At 44.7% G+C, this 12,496-nt stretch overlaps 1 long non-coding RNA gene across 1 annotated transcript; it reads left to right on the top strand.

The window, feature by feature from the left end:
- Positions 1–2,463: 2,463 nt before the first annotated feature.
- Positions 2,464–11,674, top strand: LOC311590013. The gene is made up of 4 exons (XR_014776722.1): positions 2,464–2,691; positions 3,186–3,309; positions 8,821–9,343; positions 11,351–11,674. It is a non-coding gene; the product is annotated as an uncharacterized lncRNA (long non-coding RNA).
- Positions 11,675–12,496: the final 822 nt, after the last annotated feature.

Here is a 12,496-nt window from a genome sequence, read left to right as displayed (position 1 = left end):
CAGGCTTTGAGGTCTCATATATGCTCAAGCCACGCCCAGTGGGACAGTCTCCTTCATCATGGCAACCAGCAGGCAGCCATGTTTTCCGCCATGATGATAACGGACTAAGCCTCTGAAGCTGTAAGCCAGTGCCAATTAAATGCCGTTCTTTATAAGAGTTGCCCTGATCGTGATGTCTCTTCAGAGCAACGAAATCCAACAAAGAAAGCACTGAATCTGCTTTCATTTGTGGCAGGCATGTGCTGAGGCAAGACTTGGTCTCTAGTACTAGGGAGGAAGAGATAAACATTGCTGTGCAACTATCCCAAGAGCTACTGGAACCCCCGCAATTGCTCAGCCCAGAGATACAGCCAGTGTGTATCTCTGCTGTTCTCAGCAGTTGGCTAAGGCCTCCAGTGAGCTCTTTCTATGCATTTCACCTAAAGCACACTCCACTATTGCTCCCTAACCTAGCATCTTATTGGTTGCTTGCGTCTTCATTCTTTCTCTCCCATGGGAGTCTTTCAGAGTTGAGACCTCGTCTGTCTGGTCCTTCTCTGAATTCACAACTCCTGGTTATTTGCTGAGGAACTGAGTGGCTTAGCCAAGTATGAGCCCTTGGACTCTTCTCCGTGATCAATAATGATTTCCCACACATGTTGCTAATTAGGAAAGCCTCCATTAAAATGTATGCATGCCTATAGCCTAAACTGAGATCATCTTAGAGGCATCTGTAAACCCTTTACTTCAAGGTTGTGCAAAAACTCAAGGTCTGTTTAACAACCTGCTTCTACACAAACAGCCTGGTTCATAAGGAATTGGGCCATCTTGTCAGCCACACAGAAAAAAAATGGCAAAGGTTCTGAAAAAGAAAAAAGACAGGCACAGAAAAGGCAAGTGTTTTTACAACTTTTTTGACTCTCCTCTGGGAGCCAGAATTTGCATCTTCACATACCCACAGCCCCAGAGGAGTGTCACACCACAATCTGTCATGTCAAACAGCTGGTCCAAGGGGAGTTGTTTTCGGCAGGCTGCTTTAGAGACCGTGGGGAGAGCATAAATGAGGAATGGTGTCTGAAGAAGATGCGAATGTAAACCAGATTTAAATCAGACAAGGGAATCCCTGCGTGGGGCCCAAGGAAGGGTCCTCGTTCTGCAGAGATAGTAAGGGCTTTCATCCGTCCAGCATCACCACCAGAAAAGTGACTGGTTCTCTTGCAAACTGCTATAGAGAGCTGCAATATAGATGATAGATGGATGGATGGATGGATAGATAGACTAATAAATAGATAGGCTAATAGATAGATTAGATAATAGATTGGGTGATTGATAGGTAAATTAGGTGATAGATAGATTAATAATAGATAAGATAATAGATAGATTAGATGATTGATAGATGGTAGATAGATAGATAGATAGATAGAATAGATAGATAGATAGATTAGGAGATAGATAGATAGAATAGATAGATAGAATTATAAGAAAAACAAACAAGGAGATTAAATCCATAGGAAATGGAAATACAAAAGGCTCAAACAGGAAAATCATTCCATTCCATTAATCTTCAAATTCACAAGTTTCGCCTTCCCACTGGCAACCCTATAATAAAAATTAAAAAAAAAAAAAAAAAAAAAAAACCTAAAAATCCTGTGGTGTTAAAGGCAAGGTGAGGGGGTGAATTGTGCAGCCTGTTAGACACACTGCTAGAGCAATGCAAATCTGTGTAATTTTCTGGAAGGCAGGTTTGGAGATGTGCACATGAAAAGTCCTCAAAAATACGCAGAGTACATTTGACACTAATTCTGCCCCTTGTCACGGACAGCATTCACTCATCTGGTCATCATTTCTGACTGTTCTGCCTCTAGTACAACTCCATATCGGTGGGTGGATAAAAGAGGTGTATTTTCTACTCTTGGGAGTTAAGTATTTAATAGGAAAATAGGCAAAGAAAAACCAAGTCCACTAATCATAGCTCAAAGAGTGTTGGGTTAACATGGCCACTGACAGGTGAGGAAGTTTTTTTTTTCTGAGAAGGGACATCAGGCAGGGTGAAAGGTAATGACAGATGTGAGGAAAGCAGAGCACTTGGATAATGGAAACTGAATGTGTAAGTGGCAATTTAGGCAAGGTATTCAGAGCAAAAGTCACAACCAGCACAGCAATCAAGAGGACATAAAGGATGGCTAGAGAGGAGACAGCAGTGGGGAAGGAATCTATGGATGCCCGTTGGGCCTCATCCTGGAGGCCATGGGAGCTCAGAAGATTCTCCAGGGGGCGGGGGCGGCAGATACACAGTTGTGCCTTGGGAAATTCAGTCATGTTTTACAAAAACCAGAGACAAAGAACAGTCTGGAAGGCAAGAAGCTTCACTGAAAGGTCATTGGCACCCACGGCAGGGGTCACTGAGGCTTGGGTAGAAGAGGCATTCGGTGGGATGATGTCATTTGGTCCCACGTGGCAAAGCCACGAAAGTTGACATTACCACCATTTTCAGCCTTAGGGCTGGAAGAGAGGTGAGTTGGACAACAGCAAGACACAGCAGAGCAAGGAAGCCTGAGGCAAGATAAGAAGCCAGGGACTGCACAAGGGAGTCACCATCTGTGTCTCCTCTCAGGGACCCTCCGTTTCACCTTCTCACACTGAGGATTGTATGCTCCTCGATTCTGCTCTCCCACACGAGACAACGCTTGAACGTCTTGATTTCAACCCATGGTGAAAACAAAGAACAAACTACTTTTTCTTCCTTTCCCACCTCCATTTCTTTCGGGTCATGATTTCAATTAAGAAACGGCATCAAGGTCAAATGTTTTCCTCAGGAGCTTTTTGCTTCTGGTAAATTTCCACTCTGAGAGCAGCCGGCTCACTTTCCTTTTCCCATGGCTGCATCCGTGTCGCACCTTTCTCTCACGGAGCCCCCTCGTGGGTCCCCAGGTACTCGACGTTGTCTTCACAGGGTCGCTGAAGCCTGAGCACACTAGCCATTCTCTCCAATATTAGCTCCTTTCCAGAGACAGCCTGTTTTTAAAGGATGCTGGTGGGACTGATGCCGAGGGGGGAAGGGCTCTTGTGGTGGAGGTGGCCCCCATGGGGCCTCCCTTCTTCTCAGGCGCTGTGAAGAGCCATGCGTTGCGACTGCCAAACTTAATTGTCTGTGTTTCTCCTCACATAAAACGCGGTGGTTAATGCAATGTTCATTTCTCTGGAAGTCTTGTGTGGGCCGAGGAGGCAGCTGTAACGTGTGCAAACCTGCTGTGGAGAATAGCAATGAGGACCCGGGCCCCAACGGAGGCTCCATTAGGCGTCGTGAGTCAGGGACCAGGCATTCCACAGGTCGGTGCAGGTGGCTGCTATAGCCTGACCTCACACACAGGTGTCCTAGAGAGGCAGGGGATCCCCCCTGAAACACAAGTGCGCTGCTTTGGGCCACTTTTGGGTGATGAAAACATTTTCCTCAAATGGGAAAATTGTTCTGAATGAGGCATTTCCTCTCCCCAGTTCTGAAGCTGTTTGGTTTTGTTGAAATGGGTGGTGGTTGGGACTGCGCAACAAATCAGTTTATGAAAATAAGATTTCCTATCGGAGCTGCTAAATAAGGTTTTCCTCAAGCTGTCCTAAAGGTGGGAAGAAAGATCCCCGCCTCCATTTGGAAGTACTTCACTTTCCCCCATGGTTCTGAATTCGCATAGATGAAGTGAAAGAAAGTGAGATGTTCGCAACAAAAAAGAGAGACGGGTTTTTAATACTGAGAAGCCTTTCTTAGCACAAATTCGGGAACCCGTGGGGCGATTTCATTAAACCCCACACACCACTGTCTGCCGGGAAACAGGCAAGGATGCTCCTTTAAAGGAAAGAAGCCTTCCCTCTCCAGCTGTGGAGAGGCCTGCAAGGAGCCTTAATAGGATTCTCCTCTCCCCCCTCCCTGCCCCGCCCCCCCGCCGCTTCTCCCCTCCCCTCCCCCCTCCCGCGTCACTCCCCCTTCCCCACCCCACCTAGAATTCTGCAGAGGAAATGGAAACAGGTATTCAGGTATTCTTCTAGGAGACCTGAGCCAGCAGGATCAGCTAGCTTTTTTTCTTCTTCTTCTTCTTTTGTTTTCAATTAGGAAACATTTCTACCATAGAGAAATGTATAGGAAAATAATAAGAGTATCTACTAAAATTAATCACTTGCCATATTTGCTACAGCTTCCCCCTGAAAACTGGGGTAACACCAGCCCTTCAGACTCCTCCCCTCTCCCCGGCTCTAAAAGGGTTTGGTTCATTCACATCCTAGATTTCAGCCTGTTTACTATGAAAGTGAGAATTCATAAGGTATACAGAGCACTGTGTTGTGTAATTTTAAAAACTCATTTACATAATAGTCATTCTGTATGAATTCTCCTGAAACTAATTTTTTTTTCACTCAAAATGATATTTTGGAAGAAACAACATGCCATGATCTTGAATAAAGAGACTCCACACTATAAAGACATCAACCCCACCTAACTTTATTTACAGGTTGAATACAACTCCAACTTTTAAAATACTACCAGATTTTCTTCCCTGGAGCTAGGCAAAGTTGATTATGAAGTTTACTTGAAAGAAAAAAATAAAATAAAATAAAATGCAGAGCTAGTTAGACAATCCCAGAAAGCAAAGAGCCATCTGGGGGCCCAGACATTAACACATACTGGAGAGCCTGTAATTAGGAGTTTAGTATTGGCACAGGAATAAACAGATAGGCCAGGGGGATTGAAAGAAAATCCAGAAATAGACCCCACTGCATCTGGAAAGTTATTGTATGAGAAATGTGGCTTCAGAAACGTGGCTTCACAGATCTGTGTGCGGAGATTTTTTTTTTTAAACAAATAAGTGGTGTTGAGATAATTCGATAGCCATATGGAAAGAGTCAACCCTGGAATTCACAGCACACATACAGTAACATCCAAAATAGCTTAGGCCTTTAAATAGAGTAGCTGAAACCATATAGATAATAGAGAAGGCTGGGTGAAAGCTTATGCACCCTGCCTGGGTCTAGAATAAGTCTTCTTAACCAGCAGCAATAAGGGGAAAGGCTATTACATCTGAATGCACCAAAATAAAAACATTTCTGCAAGGCACACTCAGTCCAGGCAAAGTACGAAGAGAAACCATACCTGGATGGAGACCTCTGGGCTCCGGTCCCAAGACACCGTGACAGACAAGCTAGGCTCTCCTTGTCAGTGGTGTTCTGTTTCCAGACAGAAGCCACTGTAGTTGCCTAGTGTCTGTGTGGGACCCTGGGATTCCAGGTTCCCATGTAGGAATCTGGTTTCAGATCTGTAACTACGTTGGGAAATTATTTATATGCTGCATATCTCGGAATTCTTATCTAAATGAGAAATCACCAATGTCTAGCTCTCACGTTGTTTAAAAAAAGAATTGAGTTTCTCTGCCTAAAATGCTTAGAATACACAAAGCCTGGACCTAGTCTAGCACTTCAGTTAATAGTAAGCTTTGTTGTGTTTTTTTCCCTTCCTCCCCCTCCGAGTGCGGGACTATAGGTATATCTCACCACATCTCGACATCTCGATTTCTCCTACTTCTTGAGGCTCACAGCTTCCTATAAAAATCAAAACCAAAGCCGGGCACAGTGGCGCGCTCCTGTAACCCCAGCACTTGGAGAGGCAGAGGCAGGTGGATCACTGTGAGTTCGAGGCCAGCCTGGTCTACAAAGTGAGTCCAGGACAGCCAAGGCTACACAGAGAGACCCTGTCTCAAAAAACCAAAAACTAAACTAAATCAAGCCAAACAAGCAAATCAAAACCGAGGTAGCAAGCTGGCTGCTCATAAGCCTTTACAAGTAGGAAATCCACCCATTCTCTGGTTAAGCGATGCAAGTTTGAACCGGGCACAGTGGCGCACACACCTTTAATCCCAGCACTGGGGAGGCAGAGCCAGGCCAATCACTTCAAGTTCGAGGCCAGCCTGTTCTACAAAGTGAGTTCCAGGCCAGGCAGATATTGTTTTTTAAATTACATGTATTATTATTAGTAATAGTAGTATTATCTGTAGGCCAGGCTAGCAATCAATTAAGACACAGACACTTGTTATATTTTAAAATAGCCTTAGTTAACCTGGGGCAGGGCAGATATCAATCCTCTAAACTACCTCCCATAGTGGGGCAGGCATGGGATCCCTGCCTCAATCCCATGCTGTCTGCTTCCAATAACCTCTATCAAGCTGCCTCCCATCCATAATCCCAAATACTTGCTAATGTTCTTCATCTGAGCCGGATTCTCCATCCACACCGCTGGCCATGTGCTTCTCCTCCAGCTAACCCATGGCGGCCTTCCTCTCTTCACTTCAGGTCTCTCTCTCTCTCTCTCTCTCTCTCTCTCTCTCTCTCTCTCTCTCTCTCTCTCTCTCTCTCCCCCCTGTGGTGATCTTTCTTCTTCCCAGCATTCCTCTCTCTCCTCTAAGCCCCACTTATCTCCTGTCCTGTCCAGGTGGGATGGCTTTTTATTAAGCAAAAGGTGGGTCACACAGACAGCAAGCAGTAATTAGCATCAAAATACATCAGACCACCCCCCCCCCAACAGCCGGGGCTACTACACAGAGAAACCCTGTCTGGAAAAATAAATAAATAAAATAGAAAGAGAGAAAAGCAAGTCTGGTTTTGTTCTCCACCTCTTCCTCCTTTTGACTGACAGGAAACAAACTGCCAACTCAATTGTTACTGTCACCAAAGTGATCCTTAATGACACTCTGAAAATACATTCTTACCGTTGCCTACTTGTGCTTTCTCTCTTTTTAAATTTCTCCATCTTCGAAGCCCTACCCAGATCTAGCCGATGGACAGGACATTTTCCACCGTTGAGTGGAGCATGGGGTCTGACTTTCACACGTACTCTGGTGCCCCATTTTTGACCACGTCCCCTGGATGGGGAGGCCTGGTGACACTCAGAGGAAGGATAGCAGGCTACCAAGAAGAGACTTGATACCCTATGAGCATATACAGAGGGAAGAGGTCTCTCTCAGTCACAATCATAGGGGAAGGGAGTAGGGGGAAAGCAGAGAGAGGGAGGAATGGGAAGATAGAAGGGATGGGATAATAATTGAAATGTAATATGAATAAAGTAATAAAATATTTTAAAATGTTTTTCTCCATTTTGCTATTTGTCTATTCAGTTAGTGTCTTTTTAATTAACCTGTCTGTGTGTCTGTGTGTGAGTGTACGTCCTGTGTATGCATGCCTACCCAGGGAGCTTAGAAGGTATTGCATTTTCTGAAGCAGAAATCCCAGGCGCCTGGCATGGGTGTTGAGAACTGAGCACAGGTCCTCTGCAAGACAAACAAGTGGTTTACTGCTGTTGTCTTTGGTTTTCTGTTTTTGTTTTGCTTTCCTCTGTTTTTTAGAGACAGGGTTTCTTCTCTGTATAGTCCCTGCTGTCTTAGACTCGCTTTGTAGGCCAGGCTGACCTCAAACTCAGAGATCTGCCTGCCTCTGCCTCCCCGAGCGCTGAGATTACAGGCGTGCACTACTGTGCCCTGCTGAATAACAAGTGTTTTTAACCACTGAGCCATCTCTTTAGGCCCTTGTTAGTTTTTTCTTAGTAAAATATCTTTTATTCATTCTTTGAAAAATTCATACATGTAAACAATGTATGGTTAAAATTGTATTATAGATACTTTTTAAATTTAATATGGTGTGTGTGTGTTTGTGTGTGTATGTGTGTGTATGTGTGTGTGTATGTGTGTTCCTCTGCAGGCAGGCATTCTACAGTACTCATGTGGAGGTCAGAGGACAACTTGCTGGCATTAGTTCTTTCCCTCTACCATGTGGGTCTGAGGATGGAACTTGGGTTGTCTATTTTGCCAAGGAACATCGTTACTTGCTGAGCCATCTTACTGGCCCTAAACAACGTATCTCATCATATATTTTGTTGATTTTAATAACAAACCTGGTTTTGGTTTTTTCGATAATTCTCCTATTTCCTTGTTTTCTATTTCATAAATTTCTGCCCTTAACATTTCCTGTAAATGTTCTTTTCATGTCCTGAGATGAGGGGAAGGCGTGAGAGCCATTCCCAGGCCCTTCTAACTCTTTCTGAATTCTCTCTGGCTGGTTCAACTCAGCTGTTCTGGCTCAAATGCCTCTCTAAGCTGAGTGACTGAAACTGGCTTCTGACTGAATTGCTTTGCCTAGCCTCAAACTACTTCTGGAAAAACGTTCTAATCTTCTGCCTCCTTCTTCTTCTCTGGCTCATTCTGTGTCTAGCTTGCTCTCTCTGCAACCTGTCTTTGTACAACTGTCCCAGAGAGGAACTCTCAGTAAGAAAAAAAAATTTCCTGCACTGTTCTTAAGTAGCCTCCCTTTCCTGTCTTCTTCCTGAGAGGGTTGGATGTATCTTATCTCTGGTTTGTCACTTTGTCTGCCCTTCGATTAGATGTCACTTTCAAACATGGCTGCTTCCTTCTATAAACTAACCTTATCTTCATTGTGTGGGTTTAAAGGTGTGTACTAAGGGTGTGATCCAGAGAGTGTCTATATTCCAGCCGAATCACATAGACCTACAATGTCTTTGGATATGATCCTTTGTCAGGGCAGCCATGTTGATGGATTAAAATTCCTCTACAATTTTCCCCTGCTTTTCTTGAAGTTGTTTTCTTTTGCTATTCTTTTACCTCTTGTTGGATTTGATATTTTCTGTTTGGTTGGTTGATTGATTGGTTGTCTTTGAGATATAGGCTTGCTGTATATCTCAGGCTGACCTCAAACTCAAGATCTTGCCTCAGTTTTGGGATTGTAAACGTCAACCACCACACCTGGCTGTCCCCTCCTGAGTTAGACTCTGGACCACTTAGCTTTCTTTTGTTCTAGATTTTTGCACTGAGGCCTAGACAGCTCTCCAGTCTACAGGTTTAACTGCATCCCACACACGTTGAAGAATTACAACAGCCATAACTACCATTCGCTGATGCCCAATGCCCTCCTACCAAGAGGAATGTGTTACATGTCTTCATTACCATCAAGTCTGGCCACACGGAAATGCGAATAGAAGTGACAAATAGTATTCTGCGGTGATTTCAGACTTCCCACTGTTCTCCTCACCGGCTTCAGGGATTGGGAACTTTCCAGATAAGGAAGATGTAATCAGCCTCGCAAAGTAAAGAGGACAAGAAGCCAGATGTCTTTCTGATGGTGGTGGACATGTAACAGAAAGGGAAGACAGATAGTGTGGTGGTACATGCCTGTAGTTCAAGCACCATTCAAGAGGCTTAGACAGGAAGGTCATGAGTTCAAGACCAGCCCAAGCTACATGACCAGACCTTGATTCAAAAAAGAAGGAAGAGGAGCAGCATGTGGAAAAGGAAGAAAATGACAAGGAGAAAACAAACCTTTGGTGAGTGGGTAAGCCTCTAAGACTTGAGGTTGTTTATCTCAGAATTTCCTAGTTTACTCTGGCTGACAAATACAGTGTTCTTATTATTGCTGGGCTTAAGTACGTTCTAATTTTCTTTAATCTAGCAGTAATTTTTCTCCGATTACTTGCGGGCTTGAAATGCAGATGTTCTCTAGTCATCAAATTCTGCCATTTGACCAGCCTGGTTCACTGTGTGGACACTTCCTTACATTTTTATTACTTTTTCATTCTCTTGCTTGGCCTACGCCTGCAAGAAGCACGCCATACCCTCCTGTGGGATTACCAGTTTTTCTCTGTACTCTCAGGGAGGGCTTGCTGTCTACTGTGCTCCTCTCACTGCCAGTGTCAGGTCCCTAGGGAAGGACAGGCATAGAGAACCAGTGCTCAAGTCTGCCTTTTCTAGCTTTAGGCTCTTTGGCATGTTTTAGGAAAGCTGGGATCCTTCTCTTTTGGCATGTGTGCGTGTGTGTGTGTGTGTGTGTGTGTGTGTGTGTGTGCCTGTTTTTGTTCTTGTTTGTTTTATTTTCCTGGTTTTTCAAGACAGGCTTTCTCTGTGTAGCCCTGGCTGTCCTGGAACTCACTCTGTAGATTAGACAGGCCTCAAATTTAAAGATCTGCCTGCCTCTGCCTCCTAACTGTGGGATTAAAGGTGTGTACCATTGCTTCTGGCTAAGGGGTCTTCTTTTTAAAATGTGGGTCTCCCCATTCCACGAAATCTTGACAGTGCACAGTGAGTTTTGGTGACCATCATTATTTTTGAGCAGAAAATAAAGACTTCCTAGTCCATTGTGGCTATGAGACACAGAAAGGATGAAAGACACACTTTAAATTCAGACTGTGTGGTACCTGCATGGAGCTAGGCGGATAGAACTGTTTGCAGCAAGCTCTCTTGCCCAGATCATTTCCAAGCTTGGCATCTTGCTGGGGGTGTTGTTACAGGCCAACACTAATAATGGGAAGATGACAAGAAGATTCTTGCCTGGGGACAGGAATGGTCTTTTTTTAGAGCTTGATGGGCTGGGGATGCTCGTGCGGGGCTGAAGAGATGTTGTCACTGTCCTGAGAGAGACAGTGACTATGACAGGTGATGGTGAAGGAAAGAGAAAGATAAGGAATGGCCCTCTGCAGGAAAGAGTATTTTCAAGACAGGTTAGAACCAGTGATGCAGGCCGGGCGTGGTGGCGCACGCCTTTAATCCCAGCACTCGGGAGGCAGAGGCAGGCGGATCGCTGTGAGTTCGAGGCCAGCCTGGTCTACAAAGCGAGTCTAGGATAGCCAAGGCTACACAGAGAAACCTTGTCTCAAAAAACCAAAAAAAAAAAAAAAAAAAAAAAAAAAAAAAAAAAGAACCAGTGATGCAAGGGGCTTGGGGAGGATTTGAATTATACGGGGAAGGCTACACTTAAAGCCTAAAAGAAATGGGTGCTGTTAGAAGTTTTCAGCAGAAGGGACTCACAGTAAGAAATTAATACAGAAGCACTCATTGGTAAAATGTGCTATGAATTTAACGTGGGATATTGGATACTTGAGACTATTGAAAACAAAGGGAAGAGACTCCCTATCTCAGCAGACTTGAGAAGGGAGTGGCTGGACGAGGAAGGAAAGCTTCAGGTGCCAGCCATGTGACAGTGTGACAGCCAGGATCACAGCTTCTGCCAGCTTTAACATCCTGTGTGCAGCTTACTAAGCAAGCTTCATCTTGAAACTGTGTGCGGAGCACATCGTTATTCATATTTTATAGATGAGATAGCTGAGGCAGGAAGAATTTAGCATCGTTTCCTGCATTCAGCAAGTCAATAGGAGACCAGGATCCGGGATAGCAGAGCAGCCTAGTAATTCCTTGCTGTGTGATCTTGGAAGTCTTGCTCCTCTGTACACCTGCGCTTGTGAAGGTCAAGTTGAAGTAGCTCGTGCAAGCACCAGGTATATAGGACGCTCTTGATAAATTCTTGTAACTGTGATTACTGCTGTTGTTGCTGTTCACAGTATGCATACTGAAATGATGGTGCCCAAGGCCAAGGTCAGAACTCTTCAGGTCAAAAGGTCTAAGGTCCTCTGAGGCAAACTCCTCCCAGTGAGTGAAGTCTAGTCCCTCCCTCTTCAACTCAGTCACCAATAGTGAAGTTCAGAGGTCACTGAGTGCCAGGAGTCTTCTTTCCAGTCTCCAAAGATGAACTTGAAAAACTAAGTCTATGTTAATATTGAAATCCTGGCTTCTTGTCAGCCAGCAGCAGGCAGCTACTTCTGCCCCAGGATGGAATCAGAGCCAAACCTTTCCACAGCTTTCTTGTTGGCTCTGCACAAGGAATAAATTGGGTTCCACTTAAATAGACATAGCCCAGGCTCAGGATTTTGTCGGACGCCAACCCCCCACCCCCATCAGAGCTCCCTTCTGTTTAAGCTAATGCACACTCCATACTTTAAATAGAAATGATAAATTATTGACTATCATGGTGATTGATTTGCAGACTGTCTGCTGACCACCAAATTGCTCCAATTGCCTCCCTAAAAAAAAATTCCATAAGTCATTAGCACAAGCCCCACACCAACATCCGTCACCTTAACGATACTGCAATTGCTCTTTGACACTAATTACCTTTTCTAACTAATTTTAAATGTGATATTTTGCTAATGACTGAGACTTGGTGCAAAAAGCTCCATTTTCCCCCAGCATCCCATAGTCAGTGGACTTCCATGCCCATGTAGAGGTTATTAACAGTGCAGGCTATCCAGATTGACGCCCCTATGTTGCCTCCTTTTGAACAGAGGCCTCTCTATGCCAGGCTCCTTGACATAGGCATCATTTTATCTGGAGAGTCTCCCCTGAACAGGAAGAAGCAGAACTTGTATGGATGAATTTCCAACTTGGAGAGACAGTTGTGAAAAATGATTTTCAGTGGCTGGGTTGCCATGTGTACGCTTGGCTTACACTTGCTTGGCTCTCACACACACTCTGTTGTGTGGCATCCTTATGGCATCCTCTTCCAGTACTCCAGGGTAGTTAGGGCTTGTGCGTGCTAGGCAAGCATTCTGTCCCTGATCTACATCCCCAGTCCTGGCACATGGACTCAGCCATCCAGAAACTGCACTGCAGAGCCATAACAACCGCTCCATTGGTCCTCTGTGATCTAC

This window comes from Acomys minous (assembly GCF_964271855.1).
Source record: "Acomys minous genome assembly, chromosome: 2".
NCBI classification, from domain to species: domain Eukaryota; kingdom Metazoa; phylum Chordata; class Mammalia; order Rodentia; family Muridae; genus Acomys; species Acomys minous.
This window is presented reverse-complemented; position numbering and strand designations above follow the sequence as displayed.